This window comes from Triticum urartu, chromosome 3A (genome assembly GCF_056163025.1).
Source record: "Triticum urartu cultivar PI428250 chromosome 3A, HENAU_Tu73, whole genome shotgun sequence".
In the NCBI taxonomy this organism is placed as follows: domain Eukaryota; kingdom Viridiplantae; phylum Streptophyta; class Magnoliopsida; order Poales; family Poaceae; genus Triticum; species Triticum urartu.
The window spans coordinates 75,638,772-75,650,678 of NC_141875.1; the positions used below are offsets into that span (position 1 = coordinate 75,638,772).

The 11,907-nt window shown below is 40.3% G+C and overlaps 1 long non-coding RNA gene across 2 annotated transcripts; it reads right to left on the reverse strand.

Moving 5' to 3' along the window:
* Positions 1-3,137: 3,137 nt before the first annotated feature.
* LOC125548000 (uncharacterized) lies at positions 3,138-6,249 on the reverse strand. Of its 2 annotated transcripts, none has more exons than XR_007300865.2 (4): positions 5,636-6,249; positions 5,367-5,447; positions 5,178-5,258; positions 3,138-3,538 (listed from the first exon to the last, which is right to left on the reverse strand). It is a non-coding gene; the product is annotated as an uncharacterized LOC125548000 (long non-coding RNA). The 2 variants fall into 2 exon arrangements; XR_007300863.2 differs by having other exon boundaries at positions 5,615-6,249.
* Between the last annotated feature and the right edge of the window lie 5,658 nt (positions 6,250-11,907).

Consider the following 11,907-nt stretch of genomic DNA (forward strand, 5'->3'; position numbering starts at 1 on the left):
ATGCCCTAATTGCGCTTCCCTATCTCGCATATGTATGGAGCATGTTGACCTCTCCCATTCTTGAGTTGCTAGAGATGGGTAGTTGATACATCTTAAACATATCTATAATTTTGTATTGTTAAATGCTACTCCCTCAGTTCCAAAATGCAGTGCATATAGATTATTTGAAAAGTCAAACTTTGATAAAATTTATAGATAAAAACTACTTATATCTAGAATACCTAATATATAAAATACGAAACTACATCTTATGATGAGTATAATGATAGATAAGTTTGGCATTCTAGATATAAATGTTTTTCTTCAAAAACTTGGTCAAAGTTGGTGAGGCTTGACTTCTTAAAAAATCTATATGCACTTCATTATGTAACCGAGGGAGTATTGTATTATCACTTTTGTATGCTTTCTATGTCATTTTATATTATTTTTATGGACGAACCAAATAATTTAGTGACCAGAGCAAGTTACTTTTATTTTTTGCATGTTTTGGTTTTCAGAAAAAACATACCTACAACAGTCCAAACACGACGAAACTTTTTAACAATTTTTTTGGGACAATAAGAGACCCCTAGAATCCCCCACAAAAAATAAGAGACTGTAGAAGCTTCGATAGGAGGCAAGAAGACCCACGAGGGGGCCGCCAGTAGGGCGCCCCATGTTGGCTTGTGGCCCAACTGGTGCTCTATCTGCCCTAATTCTTGGCATATAAATACCCATATATTCTGAAATCCTCGTAGCGAGACCTGAAGCAATTTTATCGTTGCTACAAGTCTTTGTTCTAAAGCGATCCCATCTGGAGCCATGTTCTGGTACTCTGCCGAAGGGGGAATCATTGGGGAGGCCATCCACAACAACTTTGCTGCCTCCATGATGATGTGTGAGTAGTTTTTTAGGACCTGCGGCTCCTTAGTAGTAGCTAGATGGCTTTCTCTTCCTTCCTCCCTCTCACTCTCTCTCTCTCTCTCTTAATCTTGATATTCAATACTAGTAGCTAGATGGCTTTCTTTACCTTCCTCCCTCCCTCCCTCTCTCTCTCTTAATTTTGATCTTCAATATAATTATTGTGATAGCCTGGCTTATTAGGGATGATATACTACTCATATCAATAATGAATTCCTTCTTTTCCGGGAGCCCATTCGAAAAGAACTCCAAAGTTAAGCGTGCTCAGCTTGAAGTAGTTTTAGGACGTGTGACCGACTCAGAAGTTGCTCCTGGGTGCGCACGAGTGAGGATAAAGTGCGCAGAAAAGACTAGTATTGATCTGTGGGGCCAATCAAGATCCCGTCAGGAGTAACCACCACCGGCGGGTGTGTCCGGGGCATTACAATTATCTCTTCGGAAAACCATCCAGTGTAATTTTTGTTATGCGTTTGTTTGGATCCGATGCATTGTGAATTTATGATCAGATTGTTCGTTGAAATTATATGAATCTTTTAAAGTTTATTTGTTGTATAATTTTATAGTTTTGTATTTCTCTTCGATCTATCAGTCTACTTTGGTTAAATTTGATTGATTTATCTCCAGCAGGAGAGGTTCTTTGTAGTGGGCACAATCTTGCAGTGATCTTGTCTAGTGACAGAAAGGACAAATATATGTATTGTGTTGTTGCCACTACAGATAAAACGATGGGGTTTGGTCATATTGATTGATCTCTTCATGTCTGCGTTATGTCGTATTGCTTATTGTGCTATTCTGTTTCTTATGAATTTAATACTTCAATATGCATGCTGGATAGAGGTCTTGGGGTGGAGTAATAGTAATAGATATAGTTGGATTATGGTCTATTTATCACAGACGTAATGCCTATGTGAGATCATGCCATGAATGATCATGTTTATAATTTGTGCTATTCTTTCAGTTGCCCAAGAGTAATTTGTCTACTATGACACTACATGCCTTCGAGAGAGATGTCACTAGTGAACATATGGCCCCCGAGTCTATCTTTTATCAATACAAAACTCCTACAAATGCTCAATTTGCTCTTTTACTTTCTTGCCGCTTTGCCCTATCACTATTTGCTACCTTTGTTACTATTTACTTTATTGCAATACCGTTGCTTTCAAATAGTCCATCAAACACTCTTTCAGATTTTACTATGATCTTCTGCTACTTTCCACAAACCAATTCCTTTTGCTCCTTGTTGGGCTCGACACTCCTACTTATCAAAGAGGATACAATAGACCATTCTATACTTATGGGTTATCAGGAAGCAATCTTATAACTTGCTAATGCTAAATTAGGAAAAATAAATCAACTCTCCCAAATCTCACCTGCCCATAGTATTAAAAATCACACATGTTCATCGCTCCTAATTCATTACCTCCACCCCTTGTTCCCTCGCGGTCTTACTTGAGCGCCACGGTCGGCCCTGGGTCATGGCGAGAAGTCGATGTCCTCAGGCCCACCTCAAATAAAGGCTCAATGAATGTACATATATAGGTATATTTTGAAAATATCTTTTTGCTTACTACAACACCAACAATAATAAAATAAAAATGTCGTTGTCGATGGATATCCATGAATGATTAGTTAATTTAGGACTATGGTGATACTTCCCCTCCTCTTTACGTTGGGGTTTGGGGCTCTGGCACCGTCCCCTCACAACACAACACTATATTTTTAATAGTTATTTACATGGAGTACATGTATCTTGTATCACCATTTGTATCATACAATCTCATACACATTGTGTATCGAGGCCATATTTGATATCAAAATTACGTTTCTGAACTAAAGTTTGGTCGTTAGGCCTCAAGTGCACGAGGGTGGCCGTCTGGGTTATTACTCCTTGTTGGGTTCTTCCCTATTCTCCCCATCCAAGGCCATGCCCTAATTGCGCTTCCCTATCTCGCATATGTATGGAGCATGTTGACCTCTCCCATTCTTGAGTTGCTAGAGATGGGTAGTTGATACATCTTAAACATATCTATAATTTTGTATTGTTAAATGCTACTCCCTCAGTTCCAAAATGCAGTGCATATAGATTATTTGAAAAGTCAAACTTTGATAAAATTTATAGATAAAAACTACTTATATCTAGAATACCTAATATATAAAATACGAAACTACATCTTATGATGAGTATAATGATAGATAAGTTTGGCATTCTAGATATAAATGTTTTTCTTCAAAAACTTGGTCAAAGTTGGTGAGGCTTGACTTCTTAAAAAATCTATATGCACTGCTGTGGCACCCCGGCTCAGAGAAACCGGAACGCCCCGTATTCCAGCCCAGAGATCGAGTAGAAGTCTTCTGGAATACGGCACTGCTTAGCATAGAGCAAACCAGCTTTCTATTATTACACGAATATGAATACAAGGTCTCCGATATTACAATGAATAACATCGGCACGACGACACTACGCCATCGTCATTTGCTTTATGCAAACAGCATGACAACTCGAAGCAGTGGAACAACTACTGGCAGCGGAACAACGACGACGGTGGTGAACTCCACTCCGCAGGGACTCTGGATGGAACGCTTATCCTAGCTCGCATGAACGGAAACCACGACAAGCAATCACGGCATGACCTGCAAACTGGCATGACACGCCAGGTCAGTACATTGAATGTACTTGCAAACTCACAATAACAAGAAGCATTCAAGACAAACAACGGCATGGCAATTACAGGTTAAGCATTAATTATCATGAGATCATCAGGATAACATGACATGAGCAACATGAACATGATACAGCTAGAACCATATTAGCATGGCATGAACATATAAATCTGACGATACTAGCATGCAACATGATGACACTATATGCACCACTTATTCTGCTTGGGTTACCTCATAATCATCACATGCATCACATACCAACCTCGGACATCACACGATCATCTCAGGATCAAATCAAGCTTGGTATAAACAATACCGTAGTAACCATTAAATGACCACAAGGAGTTTGATCTTTACCCATGATTCTCGCACAACATCACGAATATCCAACAACTCGGTATCCTCGATACCACGGTGATCATTCACGGATCACAAACAGAACCACTCTGGGCTCAATGGGTTACCTCGTAACCAAACGGTGATCGTTCAAGGATCACATAACCAACTTATCTCATCATCGAACCGGGGTTGTTATTAAGCACATCATTATTATTACTGTTGACCCATAGTGTGACCGACAAGAACTGGACCCTTATCTGCGAGCACGACTATCGATAGTTTTAATACACACTCTGCAGAGGTAGCGCACTTTACCCACACCACGGAACCCATGGCCTCGCACTCCCATTCGGGTGGACCATTGGCGTTCCTACAAAACCGTCCTACTGCCATGACACTCTCCCGGCCACTCCGACTCACTCCCCACTGGGCTAAGTCCTGGGTGGCCCCGTGCCTACCAAAGACACCAACGGCCACCGTCGTGGCAAAACAATAAACAGTCCCAAACGGGGACAAGCCGGCTACAACAACTACGGGCACACAAGGCTTATGCCCGCCTACCTGATCAGGGTAGCGCGTGCCCATAACCTTCCCTCATGGGAGGCACCGGCGAGAGGCACGGCAATAGACCCAGTTAGGACCCTCCCATAAAGGCAAGTGTGGTTGCACTGGTCAGCTCGATATGGTGGCACCATGACTCAGCCAACAGTTGTTCAAGTTCAATTAAGTCCGGTTAAACTTGAATGAAATAAGTTGAGCCATGATAAAATAACAGGATGTAATTACAATGCATGAGCATGATATCAACATAAGCATGCAAGTAGTGCAACATAATCATCGAGCATAACCATAATGAAACATTAACAAAATGAGCGTGGCAAACTGATGAGCATAACATTACACATGAGCATGCCATGACCACTAGCATCATAAGTAAATAAATACTATGCAAGAACTCATCCAGAATACTATGAAGTAAGCATATAACCAACTGGATACAAAGTAACATGCATAGCTACGACACTAGATAACAGATCGTAAACATGCATCCGAAAGAACACACTTCTACTACTACCAAGCATGACATATAACAATAATACTAGTAATAAGTGCAAGATAACAAGATGCAGAAGAGCATAGCATGAAAGTGAACACATATCTCTAAGCATTACCGAAACAATGATAACCGTATCAAAACAAGCAAACATTTATTAAATATTCAAGTTGAAAACCATGGCTACTACATGACTATCATGCAAGTGGTTGTTGTGGCTTGCCTGGGGTGGAAGAAATCACCGGGAAGAAGTGCCAGAAGCTCGCGGAAAGAATCGCCGGAAAACGTTCTCTCTCGAAGGGGGCTGATTCAGCGTATGGGCAAAATGGTTATTTTCATAATGTTAAAACATAATGAAAATGATTCCATTGGAACGGGCTCGACGAAACGAAGAAGTGGGCTTTGGATTCACCTGAGTTGGATCTACGGTTAAAAAGATACGATTGTTTTTCTGCTAGGGACCCATCTGTAAAGAAATATTTTCAAACAGGGCCTAGACAGGAAAACAGAAAGCGTATTAGAAGGGAATACGTTTCCTGGAAGTGAAAACGCATTTCAGCCGAACTAGAAGAATCATACGTTTTCGATAAGCGAAGACGTAATCGAGGGGATTACGCCTCCACTTATCCAGCGTGGCAAAGGCGGGGCCGGGTGGCTTACAGGCTTACAGGTGGGACCCACCTTATCCATCTCTCTCCTCCTGGCTCCTTCCTCCTCCTGACCGGGCACGACCGAACAGAGGAGGGCCTCGACACCAGCGATGGCCCGGGCAGCTCCGGCAGTCTCCGGACGCGCCGAGGCCACCGGAGAGACCGACGAGGGGCGCCGCGTCCATCTGAGCAGGCTTCGGGCGCCGTGGAGGGACGAAATGATGATGCCTCACGAAGACAGAGAGCGTGCAGCGGCGGCCGAATCCTGGGGTCGCGGCCTGGGGCACTCCGGCGGGAAAATGAGAGGCTGGAGAGGAGCTATGGGGTCCGAGTGGTCCTCTGGTGAGTTGAGGAGGGAGGGGAGGGCTTGGATAGCTCGGATTTAAGCCGAGCTTCGCGGCGGCCATGACGGCCATGGGGGTCGGCGATAGCTCCAGAGGCTCATTGGAGAGGCTGGGCGGGACCAGAGGAGGGTTGTGAGGCTGGTGGTGAGCTCGGAGGGGGTCGGGGCTTCCTTATATAGGCGGGGCGAAGGCACGGCCTCGGGTGCCGCCGCTCGCGTCCGGTCGAAGCTTTGGCAAGGCTCACCGGTCACGGGGAGGCGCAGGATCGCGACGAAGGGGGAGCGGACGAGGCGCAGAGGTCACGGAGACGAGCTACGCTCGAGGACACGAGAAGGAAGAAGCCCTGGCGCGAACAGAGACGGTCAACTACAGGTTTCTCGTGGGCGCGCGGCGACAAGCGGTGACGGAGGTCCTACGAAGGGGGAGATGGCTCCAGGAGGATGGAGATGACGCGGTAAAACTTCTAGACATGCTCAAGAGCGCGAAGACGACGAGAGGGAGAGGGGCCGGAGCTACAAGACACCCTGGGCGTGGCCAACGGCGGCAGAGCGCGTGCACTGTTATGCCATTAATGCAGTCATCGCGTGCACTGGCATGTAGCGGGGGCGATGAACTGGAACGTGTTGTCTAGTGGTAAGTTCTTCCATGGGAGGTTTCAACTAAGGTGGTAGATCGATGAAAAGCTCTGTGGTTAAATGGTACTTGGCGTCTGAAGTTTATAGCAGTAAATTTGACCGTGCACTCGTGATCAACAGGGAAGTGACTGTGGTCAATGGAGTTGTTTGCGATGATTAACTAAGGAAGAACTACAATCCTATTAAGTTTGAGGAGAATTAGAACAAGGATTAATACACTTGCTTTGCAACTGATCCAAATGGTCCAGAAACTAGATCAAGATGGTTCACTCACATGGAGAAGCCACTTGAGCTTAAATTTGTCAAGGATTAGGGATTTGTACATAGTAAGATGTTGTAAAAATTTCATACCAATTGGATTCACCAAAATGGTACTTCCTTCACAGCTATTCTCTCTATCCAGAAACTTGCAAAAAATCCAGAGGAATATTTGCTTGATGAATTGGTCCCAAATTTGGTGGAGAGAGGTTTTATGGTCATGAGAATGCTTTGGCAAATTTTCAGGCAAAATGAAGCAATATAAAATGTACTTGGTTCACAATCTGAAAATATTGACAGAAGCAAAGATTTGGTTCTGTGCTCACATAGATCAAAGGATGGATCTGAAATTTGTAAGAGGGTCATGATATGAGCACATGAAGGAGTGTGAATTTTTTAACTCATTTGAATACTCTTAGCTGATACTTGTTTCACAAAGCCTTCTGTTTGGCAAAAACTTTGAAACATCACCGAGGAAGTTTGGCTAGGCAAATAAAGTTGAATTTTGGCACAGGTCAATTATTTGGACAGGAAAAGATGTAAAAAAAGTTTGGGGTCAAATTGGCAAAGATAAATAGCACTTGCTTCACAATGTGCCATTTAGTACAAAATAGGAAATGAATTTATTGAGCATGATGAGAAACATGGCGACTGAAATATTTTGCCATATTTGAGGAAGATATGACCCAAACAATTTATGAGAATTATTTGGGAATTTTTGGATGGACAGAAATATAGGTTGCTTCACAACCTATGGCAGATAGGGTTATTCCTTTAATAGAAAAAGGAATATTCCCTAGAAAAGGATTTTAGGGTTTGGTCAAGGATTGAAGTGACATGATCTTGGCAAGGTTTCGAGAATGATGAGCCACTTGGGAGGGGAATGAGGATGATTTCCCAGGTGGCAAGGTCACAGAACCACACCAAAAAGAAAAACAGAGCAAAAACCAATAAATCAAAAAGAAAAAGAAAAGGGCCAAAATCCAGGCTGTTACAACTGCATTATGTAACAGAGGGAGTATTGTATTATCACTTTTGTATGCTTTCTATGTCATTTTATATTATTTTTATGGACGAACCAAATAATTTAGTGACCAGTGCAAGTTCCTTTTATTTTTTGCATGTTTTGGTTTTCAGAAAAAACATACCTACAACAGTCCAAACACGACGAAACTTTTTGCGGTGATGGCTTCTTCTCTCTCTTTGGATCTCAATACAATGTTCGCCTTGATCTTCTTAGAGATCTATTTGATCTAACTCTTTTTCCTGTGTGTTTGTCGAGATCCAATGAATTGTGGGTTTATGATCAAGTTTATCTATGAACAATATTTGATTCTTCTCTGAAATCTTTTATGTATGATTGGTTATCTTTGCAAGTCTCTTCGAATTATCAGTTTGGTTTGGCCTACTAGATTGATCTTTCTTGCAATGGGAGAAGTGCTTAGCTTTGGGTTCAATCTTGCGATGTCCTTTCCCAGTGACAGCAGGAGCAACAAGGCACGTATTGTATTGTTGCCATCGAGGATAAAAAGATGGGGTTTATATCATATTGCTTGAGTTTATCCCTCTACATCATGTCATCTTGCCTAATGCATTACTTTGTTCTTATGAACTTAATACTCTAGATGCAGAATCATTTCGGTCTACTTGTTGCGGACGTGATGCCTATATACATGATCATGCCTAGATATTCTCACAATTATTCACTTTTCTATCAATTGCTCGACAGTAATTTGTTCACCCACCGTAATACTTATGCTATCTTGAGAGAAGCCACTAGCGAAACCTATGGCCCCGGGTCTATTCTCTATTATATTAATCTCCCGTCAACTAGCTATTTCTGGCACCGTTTATTTTGCAATCTTTACTTTCAATCTATATCATAAAAATACCAAAAATATTTATCTTATTATTATTATCTCTAGCAGATCTCACTCTCGTAAGTGACCGCGAAGGGATTGACAACCCCTTTACCGCGTTGGTTGCGAGGTTCTTATTTGTTTGTGTAGGTACGAGGGACTTGCGTGTAGTCTCCTACTGGATTGATACCTTGGTTCTCAAAAACTGAGGGAAATACTTATGCTACTTTGCTGCATCACCCTTTTCTCTTCAAGGGAAAACCAACGCAGTGCTCAAGAGGTAGCAAGAAGGATTTCTGGCGCTGTTGCCGAGGAGATCTACCACAAGTCAAGACATACCAAGTTCCCATCACAAACTCTTATCCCTCGCATTACATTATTTGCCATTTGCCTCTCGTTTTCCTCTCCCCCACTTCACCCTTGCCGTTTTATTCGCCCTCTTTTTCCGTTCCTCTTCTCTTTTCCGTTCGTCTCTTTTCGCTTGCTTCTTGTGTGCTTGTGCGTTGGATTGTTTGTCACGATGGCTCAAGATAATACTAAATTGTGTGACTTTTCTAATACCAACAATAATGATTTTATTAGCACTCCGATTGCTCCTCTTACCGATGTTGAATCTTGTGAAATTAATGGAGCTTTGCTGAATCTTGTCATGAAAGATCCGTTTTCCGGCCTTCCTAGTGAAGATGCCGCTACCCATTTAAATAGATTTGTTGATTTGTGTGATATGCAAAAGAACAAAGATGTGGATAATGATATTATTAAATTGAAGCTATTCCCGTTTTTCTTAGAGATCGTGCTAAAACTTGGTTTTCTTCTTTGCCTAAAAATAGTATTGATTCATGGAATAAGTGCAAAGATGCTTTTATCTCTAACTATTAACCTCCCGCTAAGATCATCTCTCTTAGAAACGATATTATGTATTTTAAGCAACTTGATCATGAACATGTTGCACAAGTTTGGGAGAGGATGAAATTAATGATACGTAATTGCCCTACACATGGTTTGAATCTTTGGATGATTATACAAAAAATTTATGCATGATTGAATTTTGCTTCTAGAAATCTTTTAGATTCGGCCGCGGGAGGCACTTTTATGGAAATTACTTTAGGAGAAGCTACTAAACTCCTAGATAATATTATGGTTAATTATTCTCAATGGCACACCGAAAGATCTACTAGTAAAAAGGTGCATGCAATAGAAGAAATTAATGTTTTGAGTGGAAAGATGGATGAACTTATGAAATTGTTTGCTAATAAGAGTGTTTCTTATGATCCTAATGATATGCCTTTGTCTACTTTGATTGAGAATAATAATGAATCTATGGATGTGAATTTTGTTGGTAGGAACAATTATGGTAACAACGCATATAGAGGTAATTTTAATCCTAGGTCGTTCCCTAGTAATTCCTCTAATAATTATGTTAATTCCTACAATAATTATTATGGAAATTATAATAATATGCCCTCTGATTTTTAATCTAATATTAAAGAATTTATTAGTTCGCAAAAGAGTTTCAATGCTTTGACTGAAGAAAAAATGTCTAAGATTGATGAGTTGGCTAGGAACGTGGATATAATTTCTCTTGATGTTGATTCTTTGAAACTTAGATCTACTCCACCTAATCATGATATCAATGAGTCTTTCAAAGCTATGAGAATTTCCATTGATGAGTGCAAAGAAAGAACCGCTAGGATGCGTGCTAAAAAAGATTGCTTTGTGAAAGCGTGTTCTTCTAGTTTTGATGATAATAAGGATGAAGATCTAAAAGTGATTGATGTGTCTCCTATTAAATCTTTGTTTTGCAATATGAATCTTGATAATGATGGGACTGGAGATGATTCAACTTTAGTTAAAAGGCGTCCCAATGATTCGGAGTTTTTAGATCTTGATGAAAAAAATTGATAAAAGTGCGATTGGAGAGGTCAAAACTTTACATAGCAATGAACCCACTATTTTGGATTTCAAGGAATTTAATTATGATAATTGCTCTTTGATAGATTGTATTTCCTTGTTGCAATCCGTGCTAAATTCTCCGCATGCTTATAATCAAAATAAAGCTTTTACTAAACATATCGTTGATGCTTTAATGCAATCTTATGAAGAAAAGCTTGAATTGGAAGTTTCTATCCGTAAAAAACTTTATGATGAGTGGGAACCCACTATTAAAATTAAAAATTAAAGATCATGAATGCTATGCTTTATGTGATTTGGGTGCTAGTGTTTCCACGATTCCAAAAACTTTGTGTGATATCTTAGGTTTCCGTGAATTTGATGATTGTTCTTTAAATTTGCATATTGCGGATTCCACTATTAAGAAACCTATGGGAAGAATTAATGATGTTCTTATTGGTGCAAATAGGAATTATGTGCCCGCAGATTTCATTGTTCTTGATATTGATTGCAATCCTACATGTGTCATTATTCTTGGTAGACCTTTCCTTAGAACGATTGGTGCAACTATTGATATGAAAGAAGGAAACATTAGATTCCAATTTCCGTGAAGGAAAGGCATGGAACACTTTACTAGAAATAAAATTAAATTACCTTATGAATATATTATGAGAGTCACTTATGGATAGCATACCAAAGATGATAATACATAGATCTATTCTTGTTTTTATGCCTAGCTAGGGGTGTTAAACGATAGCGCTTGTTGGGAGGCAACCCAATTTTTTTTGTGTTCCTTGATTTTTGGTTCTGTTTAGTAATAAATAATTCATCTAGCCTCTGTTTATATGTGGTTTTATGCTTTTAATTAGTGTTTGTGCCAAGTAGAACCTTTGGGAAGACTTGGGGGAAGTTTTAGTAATCTTACTGTAAAAAACAGAAACTTTAGTGCTCACGATATTTGCTGTAATCTTTTACTGGAGAGTGAGATTAAGTTGATTCTTTTTGCAGATGATTAATAGATAAATTCCGCACGTCCAGAAATTTATTTTATAATTTTTGGGATTACAGAAGTATTCGAAACCTACATATTACTACAGACTGTTCTGTTTTTGACAGATTCTGTTTTTCGCGTGTTGTTTGCTTATTTTGATGAAATTATGGCTAGTATCGGAGGTTATGAACCATATATAAGTTGGAATACAGTAGGTTTAACACCAATACAAATAAAGAATGAGTTCATTACAGTAACTTACGTGGTAGTTTGTTTTCTTATACTAACGGAGCTCGTGAGATTTTTCTGTTTAAGTTTTGTGTTGT